At 32.0% G+C, this 10,876-nt stretch overlaps 1 non-coding gene across 1 annotated transcript; it reads right to left on the bottom strand.

The window, feature by feature from the left end:
- Positions 1–7,346: 7,346 nt before the first annotated feature.
- Positions 7,347–7,440, bottom strand: LOC130800580 (small nucleolar RNA snoR128). Its single transcript, XR_009039456.1, has one exon. It is a non-coding gene; the product is annotated as a small nucleolar RNA snoR128 (small nucleolar RNA).
- Positions 7,441–10,876: the final 3,436 nt, after the last annotated feature.

Here is a 10,876-nt window from a genome sequence, read left to right as displayed (position 1 = left end):
GCAGCCACACACGAGATGAGGGTGGGGGAGTTAAGTTTGGTGGTAGGCTTTGGTGAAGGTGGTGGTGTGGCCGAAGATGGGTGGGAATTGGTGGCAGTGGCAGTGGGTGGGTATGGTGGCAGAGGTGAGGGATGTGGGTCGGGCAAGGGACGGGGGCTGGGAGCTGGGGTGAGGAATCAATTACCATACTCCTTATTTCTTTTTTTAAGTTGCATTTACTTTTTTTTCTATTATTATTTTTTCAAGTTGATCTATAATTGCAGGTTTCCGACAAGTAAAGGATGCTAGAGGAAAAAATGCACACCAAAGTTAGTATTATTTATGATTAATCAAAAGCTCGTATTATTGTAGAGAAATTTATAAGGTCGTATTATTCACGGTAATTTTTCCTAAAATTAATTCATAATATATTATGTCATCATATATCTTTTTATACATGAATATTAGAAACATAAAAATTTTGATTTTAATTTCTTACAAGGTTGATGGAAGAGGCTCCTACTTATGGGAAGTTAGGGCTGACCAATCTGCTGGAACTAAGTGAGGAGTGCTTAAGGGAATTCCAGTTTACTGATGCATATAGAAGCATAAAACAAATTGAAGGTACTCACATTAATTCATGCTTCCTTCTTTTGTGCCTTGGCTTTTTGAGGTAGTCGATGATATATTTGGAGATCAATGTGAGAGGCACTGATTACTAGTAGAAAAAAACCTAAATTGCTGCGGTTTTTTGCCCATCATATGTTACGATTTAAAATCGCAGCACAAAATCAAACTTGTTGCAGATCTTGGAAAACCGCAGCAAATAGTGTGCTTTTTTTTTATAAATTAAATCTCACTATTTGTTGCGGTTCCCCAAGAACCGCATCATATATCTAGGTACTTTTTTTGTATTTTTTTTCGTTTTACTAATATACCATTGTATAATAATCATCACTAATATACACAATTGAAATCACCTTATAATCACCATAAAATCACCAATCATCACACTCGAAGAATTATAGTATACAAATATATGTATCATAAAAAATAAATAAATAAATAAATAAATATATATATATATATATATATATATATATATATATATATATATATATATATATATATATATATATATATGTATATATATGCGCGCGCGCGCACACATATATATATATATAGAGAGAGAGAGAGGGGATCAAATAAGTTGGATTTTAAAATGAGAAGGGTGAGAAAGATTTTTGTTTGATTTTGTTTGGTTACTATATATACAAAAATGGATACTATGTTATAAATTAAGAACATTTTAAAAATTATTTCATAGTTGCTTTCTTTGTAACATAGTTACTTTTACAATTATGAGTTTTTGGCTCAATTGTGACCATAGATTTTTTTTATTTTAGTGAAATCAAGGGTGTAGAGTCCTTCTTACCCTTCTCATTTTCAACCCCTTCTCAATGGATCCTTCCCCTATATATATATACATATATATATATATATATATACACACACCAAATAATGTTGTGTGCCAAGTTTAATGCCAAGGAAACCAAATTTGCACTACTTTAAGCAAGTAAGTGCTAAAAAAGCTTTAAAAGGCTAAAAACGCATTTTCGCATGTAATTTCAAGTACATGTCGATTTTTTCAATTCTAACAATTTCAAAACAATAATATATACCATATAGTGTTTTGTGCCAATTTTCATGCCAAACAAACCAAGTTTGAACTACTTTAAGCGAGTAAGTGCCAAAAAAGTTTAAAAAGGCTAAAAAACGCAATTACGGACGTAATTTCAAGCATATAACTATTGTTTTCAATTCTAACCATCACAAAATATAATATATATACAAAATAGGGATGTGTGCCAAGTTTCATGGCAAAGAAACTAAGTTTGCACTATTTTAAGCAAGTGCAAAAAAAAAGCTTTAAAGGCTAAACAAACGTGACTTCTCACATAATTTCAAACATATGACTATTATTTTCCATTCTAACCATTTCAATAAAATAATATATTGCCAAATAGTGTTTTGTGCCAAGTTTGTCAAACAAACCTAATTTGAACTAACTTAAGCAAAATAAGTGCCAAAAAAGCTTAAAAAGCCTAAAAAAGCAACTTCGCACGTAATTTCAAGTACATGTCTATTTTTTTAATTATACAAAGTTCAATACAATAATATATTCTAAATAGTGTTGTGTGTTATGTTTCATGCCAAACAAATCAAGTTTGAACTACTTTAAACGAGCAAGTGCCAAAAAAGCAAAAACATGCTAAAAAATGCAATTTAGTACGTAATTTCAAGCATATGACTATTGTTTTCAATTCTAACAATTTCAAAACAGTAATATATACCATACAATGTTTTGTGCCAAGTTTCATGCCAAACAAACCAAGTTTGAACTACTTTAAGCGAGTAAGTGCCAAAAAAGTATTAAAAGGCAAAAAACGCAAATACGGACGTAATTTCAAGGATATAACTATTGTTTTCAATTCTAACCATTACAAAATAATAATATATACAAAATAGTGCTGTGTGCCAAGTTTCATGCCAAAGAAACCAAGTTTGCACTACTTTAAGCGAGTAAGTGCACAAAAAGTTTAAATAATAGTGTTGTGTGACTTCTCATGTAATTTCAAACGTGACTTCTCAATTCTAACCATTACAAAATAATAATATAAAAAAACGTGACTTCTCACGTAATTTCAAACATATGACTATTATTTTCCATTCTAACCATTTCAATACAATAACATATACCAAATAGTGTAGTGTGCCAAGTTTGCCAAACGAACCTAATTTGAACTAATTTAAGCAAGTAAGTGACAAAAAAGTTTAAACAGGCTAAAAAATGGAACTTCGCATGTAATTTCAAGTACATGTTTTTTTTCAATTCTAACCATTTCAAAACAATAATATAAACCATATAGTGTTTTGTGTCAAGTTTCATGCTAAAAACACCAAGTTTGAACTACTTTAAGCGAGGAAGTGACAAAAAAGTTTAAACATGCTAAAAAAAGCAATTTAGCACGTAATTTCATGTACATGTCTATTTTTCAATTCTAACCATTTCAAAACAAATATATATATATATATCAAATAGTGTTGTGTCCCATTTTTTTGCCAAAAAAACCAAATTTAGAACTAGCTCAAGCGAGCAAGTACCAAAAAAGTTTTAAAAGGCTAAAAAACGCAAATTCGCACGTAATTTCCAGTACATGTCTATTTTTTTAATTATAAACATTTCAATACAATAATATATTCCAAATAGTGTTGTGTGTTAAGTTTCATGCCTAAGAAACCAAGTTTGAACTAGTTAAGCGAGTAAGTGACAAAAAACTTTTAAAAGGCTAAAAAACGCAACTACGCACGTAATTTCAAGTACATGTTTTTTTTTTTCAATTATAACCATTTCAAAACAATAATATATACCATATAGTGTTCTGTGCCAAGTTTAATGCCAAAAAAACTAAGTTTACTTTAAGCGAGTAAGTGCCAAAAAAATTTATAAAAGCTAATAAACGCAACTACGCACGTAATTTCAAGTTAGTTGGAAGGGGTGATTTTTAAGGGTAGCAATGGACGGTGTAGATCAAATATCAAAACGTAATGATGGTTCAGATTGCTCTCAGAATTAATAGAGTTTGTTGGAAATGAAGTTAGTTGGAAGAGTAAATGAGGAGATTAATTTTAGGGATATTCTACATGGTAGCAATGAACTTTTGTGAAATGCTAGTGGTAGCAAATTATAAAAATATTTCACAAAACAGCATTGTACTTTTGGAATTTAAGTTGTCGTAACATTAATGTCCAAAAACTGTTACATTATACGTTAACTTGTTACCCTTGTCTTCTTTCCATCTTCTTCTTCTATTCATCTTCTTTCACCAATGGCCTAGGACCCCAAATATTTCATCTTAGATAATGAATTGAACAATAGATTGCAAAATCCGACATAATGAATTGAACAATAGGTTGCAAACATTCTCAGATTCTAAGATTCCCTTTCTTTGTTCTTCTGCAAATTCTAATAAATTAAGTTCTATTTTTCAGTTTACCCATTGTTTAAGAGTACTAAATGCCCGTGGAAACTTTATTTCTTGAGAAAACTCTATCTTGATATCTCAATTTAGTTTTTCTTTGATTAAACTAAAGGTTTAATTTTTCTTTAGTGATTTAGGTGTTTTGTAGTTGTTTCCTGCATTTTTTTCTCTCTATTGTTGTATTTATTGCACTACAATTTGTTGTTAGACTTAGAGTGATAATGCAACTTCTCCCTGCATAAGATTCATTAACATATATTTTTTTCCTTTTTTCCATATATTATATATATTAATTTAGTTATTGTCATGGGTTAAATTTGGAGATTTAAGCCATGGATGAAAAAAAAATGGAAAGAAGACAAGGGTTAAAACGAAATTTCACAACTTAACGTATAATTTAACGTTTTTTTAGGCATTGGTGTTACAACAGTTTAAATTCCCAAAGTACAATACTCTTTTATGGAATTTATTTTAAGATTAGCTAACACTAGCCTTTCACAAAAGTTCGTCGCTACCATGTAGGATATCCCTTAATTTTAGTTAGTTGGGAGTGTAAAATTATGTTAGTTAGAAAAGAAAAATAAATATAGAGAGATTATTAATTTTAGTTGGGAATATATTAAGATTAAATAATTATAGACATAAAAGTTAATGAAGTATAAAGTAAGATAATAATAAGGGTAAAATAGACATTTAAATGATTGTTTTATTGCTAAAAATAGAAATGTAGCAAGCACTATAAAATTGACAAAAATAGAAAATGTAACAAGTAATATGAAATTTAACCTCAGTGACAACATGTACTATATTCTTTAATGTCGTATTTGGGAACTAAGATTTTATTTGGATATTTAAAATTGGCAAATTTAGTGTTTGATAAATAAATAAAAATTCAAATTTAAATTTGAACCAATTTCATCTTTACCTAGTTATAGTTGAGAATCAAAAACAACTATTTAAACCATGTATTTTTAAATTCTTCATTTCTTATTTTTTATTAAAATTTATAATCTATGATTTAAAATAAATTAATCATCTCCCAATAAAAGGTAGAAGAAATTTGAGATTAATAGTTGTTATCAACTGATTTTCTATCCTATAACCGAAAAAAGTAATAATAATAAAAAAATTTCTATCTATAAAAACTACTAATGAAAAAACAGGACTGACATGTGTCAGACTCTCAGCAAAAATTTTCCCGCTCATTTTTATATTGACATAATAGGCAAATTTATAGTGAAAACCATTTCCTAATATAGTACAATTTAACGTGCATAAGAAGATTTGGTAAGTAGAATTATTTCCAAGGTATTTACCTTGGTAAAAGAGAATAACTTCTTGATATGACAAAATGAAACATGACTAAATTTGTAAACCAATATTATGTTCCAATATTATTTCTAATATTATTTCCATAATAAAAGAGAATAATATCTTGATATAGGAAAATTATTAATCAAGATTATTTACCAGCTGAAGAATAATTATATCCTCATAATTATACTGACACGCAAATTCATGTAAATGCTACTTACCAACTTCATGATTCTATTTGCTTAACAAATTACTTTTATTTATAAATGGGTCTTTTCACCTATAAAATTAACTTTTTTAAGAAAATAATTAGACGAATAGTAATATTTTTTCAAAATCTTTAAAATGATACCAAATTTGTAATATTTTAAACTCTTTAAAAAAAATTCAAAAAAACATTCGGTTATTCAATAAAATTAAGCTTTAATATAAAAAAAAATAAATTTATATTAATTTATAAAAAACTTTAAAGCAAATTTATTCATAGAAAATATATTTATGAAAAAAATAAATAGAACCTTCTTCAAAACACTAACAAATAACCTTCTTTATAATCTTTAAAGTATATATAATCTTTAAAACAAATATTATACAAGTATAAAATTAACTCAAAAACTTTTTTTTCAATCTTCGTGCATGACACGAGAATCTATCTAGTTCCAATTATATGGGCAACACAATGACATGTGTAAAATTTCTATCTTGTTGTCTTCCATATCCATAAACCGACTTACAAGACTCTTTTGCCGTTTCCCATTTCCCAATTTCTAATTTCTTTATGTACACAAACCCTAGAAACTTTTGAAGGTGAGGTTCTCTCTTGCTCGCCATTTTCATATTGCCCCATCGTTACGGGTATTACTGCCGAACACCGAGTGCTCGCCGCCATCAACCCTGCTCTCCGCCAGCCTCCTTCTCTGCCATCAACCGCTAGGCATCAGATATATATGTTTGCACGTGAGAATTTGTCTTCAAAAATCCTATCCTTCCGTTCCTTGATAAAGTTTCCATAAGAAATGTTCACGGAATTAAGAAAAATAGAATCTTTTAGATTGTGGAGATATTATTTTATTAAATGATAAATTTGATGGAGGAAAAGAGGAAACCATAAATATTAAAAAAATATTAAAAGAAAATTAGTGGAAAAAAATAGGGACTACAACTAATAAAAAATGTTTTTATAAGGTGATACGGGGTTGGAAAAAGGAAAGGGGAGGAGATGGAAGGATCCATAAGCCTCCATTTATTTCTACTCTTCCTTTCACACTCTTCATATCCCTTTGATCCAAACAAAGTGTAAATCCAAAGTAACACCTAGCATTTTGAATTTGGAAGGATGTGAAGATTTGTTCATTAGAAAGGTGATTATCAATTTTGAGGAAAAAAGAGCCTTATGGGCACCATAATTAGAGCCAAATCAATAAGGGTGTAAATCAACTTTATGCCCCCATACTTTCATACAACATGATGAAGAAAACAGGATTTAGACAAACAAGATCACATGATACAAAATACTTTTAAAAAGGCACAATGTTGCTCAAGTAACCGCTCAGATTTGGAAGAAAAACGCTCAATAAGCTGTGCAGACAGCATAGCAACAAAACTGTATGTAATGAACTATCACAATGAAGAAAGGTTTGAAAAAGAATAGAGCAAGGAAACAACATATGCTAAAATTGCAAAAGCTATATACATGAGAATTATGTTGCTTCTCTAAATATAAGAATATATAAAGAATAATTTGTAAATTACAGCGTTTAGCATTTTTGCAAACTACAGCCACTCAAGTATCAAAGTCTATTACGTTCAGGCTAAATCATAGAATTCCGACCATTTTGGTGGTCAGAGTTTTATGTTAAATGGTCGAAATTCTATGTTTTGGCCTGAACTCTATAGACATTGATATTTTGGTGTACATTAAGGTTTTAACTCGTAAAAATCAAAAAGTTAAAGATGTAATTCGCAAATTATTCATATATAAACAATAATGATGGAGAAAGAAAAGCCATGTTGCTCAGGTAACCGCTCAGGTCGACCTTTTAAGCCGAATTATCATGAAGCATTTGTACAAAGCTTTTCATTACTTTCGCTATCATCATGGCAACATCATCTTAGCAAATGAAAGAAGTAAATAAAAGAAGGAAGGAAATTTAAAAACCAGCAGCAGATGATAATTGAGATGAAGTGCTAAAAATACAGTTGTTTAAGAATTAAGAACTAAAAATAAGAAAGTATCGAAAATAATCCAACCTTAACTCATCCGCTACAAATAATATCACCTTTTAATTATTTTCTAATTATCCAACCTTTGCTATGTTTTTTCTCCTAGCATACCCAGTGCCTGAACCACCATAACCTCATCCCTCATCCACCACAACCGCACCCCTACCCTAGCCCATAGAGTATGTAGAGAGCAAATACATGTTAAAGAAGAGATTAATAGAAAATAATCAATAGCGGATAAGTAAAAAAAGGATTATTTTCGACAATTTTTCTAAAAAATAAAGTATCCAACTGAAAAATCGAGAGAAAAAGATAGGCAACAACATCAGACAGCATCAACAAAACAAGACAATGTCAATGTCCGTCCAACAATGCCATTAGTGGCTCCCACCTAGGTAGCCAGATCAGGTCGGGTTCATGTTCGAGTTATATATAACGGATCACAAAAACCTTGACCCAAACATAACCCGTTTAGTAAATTGGATCAAAAATCAGAACCTAACCTGATCTGTTGTATGTAATATGTTCATGTTATGATAAATCATGATTCAAATCAAAATAATTATTTTATTAAAATGTGTGAGCACTTGAGGGTGAGTTTTCCTAGTTAGGCCTTTCAAGAAGATGAACCTAGGTAAACAAATAAATAAATAAGTGTATAAATAAAATAAATAGGATGAGTTAGGGTTTAAAGTGGGTATTACTCCCTCCCTCACTCAATTCACACGCCGTCACTTCCCCTCTCTTCTCTTCTCTCTTTCTCTCACTCCCTTCTCCCTCACTGTCCATCTGCAGCCACGAGAATCACCTGCAGCAGGCGGCCTAGCAGCAGCAACCAGCCGCGTTCCTTCCCTCCCTACTAGCAACCGTCTGGTGCACCTGAACCCCAGCAGCTAGGCTGCGTTATGCAACCAGTAGGCAGCAGCAAGCTATTGCGTTGGACCCTTCATCCACCACGACAGCCTCGGTTCACCACCACCACAACCTTCACTTACCTCTTCACCATTTTTACTAGTTCTCCTTTGTGTCCATTTTGTAAGAGGAAAGTAGAGCCTTAGTCGGGTGATTTTGTGACTTTTGATCGTGCAGTGACGCTTACAGGTATGTATACGTAGTAATTAACCCTTATATGCAATTTGCTTTAAGAAATTATTGTTTATTGTGATAATATACATTGCATTGAAACTATGAGATACTAGTGAGTACACTTTATATGAAGAGCTATCGATTATGAAATCCTTACGCTTAGAATAGCTATAGAGAATGAGAGTGTTAGTAGGAGGCGGGGACTACTTCCTTATTTATCTAAGAATTGGATTATGCCTTACTTGGAGTTAAAATGACTCCTTTAGAGGTGAATTTCATATTTTGATGAGTGGCTCAGTGGGTTTTGGTGTGCTGCTATCTCAGGGCGCTCATTATTAGTCGAAAGTGGAAGTTATTCCCATCTGATAAAGTATTAGATTATGATTAGCTGGCGTGAATCAACTGAATTATGTCTGGTTGATTTAGTAGTCCCCTAGGTGAGGTTCGACGAGACCACCGTAAAGGGAGTATGAGTATGCTTGGGTCACTGGGCGCCGGATGGCCGATACTGCCCCTTGACCGAGGTTTACCACGTGGGCCTTGCAAACCCCAATATGGTGGCCTCTTCACTGGTTTAGAACCCCAGTGTGTTAATTTTTCCCGAAGGTAGGACCCGAGAGGGTCAGCTGGCCAGGGGGCATGAGCTCATACTTTCCCATGGGCGTCGGATGGCCGATGACGCCCTTGGCCGTGTCACTATGCCAGGAAGTAGAGAAAGATCCACTGATAGAAAGTTATTCAGTGATAGGAAATTTATTCATTGAGCGAAAGTTATTTAATGATAGAAAGTTCATTCTTTGATAGAAAGCTTACACAATGGTAGAACGTTTACTTTTTGATAGAATATTTACTCATTGATAGAACATCTACTTATTGATAGAATAGTTTATGCTAGTGAGAAGTGTGCGTAAGTTAAGTTACCTTAAGGGTATTACAGACTATGATCACACTTACCTTAAGATAGACAAGCTCTACAAGGTCATGTGTTAGGTATTTTGTTAATGCCTTGGTCGAGTTGATACTATACGTGTTTTTCAAGAGTTTATGTTTGAAAAGAGGAGCGTGAAGACCTGCATTCTACCCAAGAACACATGGTTCGGGTTGGAAAGCACGTAATGAAATTAACAATGGCCGATAAATGGTTATTATCTGTGCTTGCGTTTTATGAAATTATCTTATGTTGTTTTATAATATAATGCTATCTAGTAGTTGGCCTTATTATATTTGATGCTAGTTACTAACGTGTACGTATTTGTGTTTATGTTTGATTGTTGATGACTTTCTATGATTGTCCTGGTATGACACATTGGCCTTTGGTCTAATGTCGAGCAGCAGGAGGATCATAGACAGACGTAGCAGGCATTGGAGCTTCTTTTGCAATGCATTGGGGGAGAGTGATGAGGGCGAAGCATAACCTGTGTCATACCGCTATCTTTCGATTTTGTAGCTCTTGTTATCTTTTGCAAACTTTGGTTGTATGTGTTTTGTTATGAGGCCTGGTGTCCTCCCTTGTATATTTGTATTTCCGCTGCGTAGTTTATAACTCTGTATGGTTTTAAGGAGTTAAGTCTTTTTAAAACGCAAACGTCAATACTAGAACCACGATCCATGCTTGGCATGTTGATTTGAGAAGTCGGCGACAAATCATTCCGCTGTAGTGTGAGATTTTAAAGGCAATGATGCCTTAGATTAGTTTAATGTTTTTATATTTCTAAATGCTCTACCACATGTTCGATTTTTAGAAGAGATGCTGCCGAAATTTCTACGCACCTTTTTAAAGTTCATATTTAATGTTTATTCAAATTCTTTTCCTTTTCTTTTACGTAACACCCGAATTTTCTCCTGCCTTTTACGATTTTGGTTTCGTTAAGGGGTCGGAAATTCTAGGGTGTTACATATATATACTTGGATTATATACTTGAAACATGTATTATGTTCTGAGTTGTTAATTTGAGTTGTTAATTTACTAATCGAGTCTTGATGTATGATTTAATGTTATAAAATGATTTGATCATATATGATTAATGAAAAGAGCATTTCATGTTAAGTAAAAGGTTAGGATTATGTTAAGATAAGTAAAGTTAGCGGTGGATCAATTTGGGGGTTTATAACCAACGAGTTTTGTAAGATTCATGTATCCTTAGTTCTTGGGTGTCTAATTGTAATACGAGTTAAGTGTTGAGCAACTTCGTGCACTTTACTTTTAGGACTTTGTTGTTTTGATATTTTAC

The sequence above is a fragment of the Amaranthus tricolor genome, chromosome 14 (assembly GCF_026212465.1).
Source record: "Amaranthus tricolor cultivar Red isolate AtriRed21 chromosome 14, ASM2621246v1, whole genome shotgun sequence".
NCBI lineage: Eukaryota > Viridiplantae > Streptophyta > Magnoliopsida > Caryophyllales > Amaranthaceae > Amaranthus > Amaranthus tricolor.
Note: the sequence above shows the minus strand (reverse complement) of the source record. Positions and strands in the feature narration are given on the sequence as shown.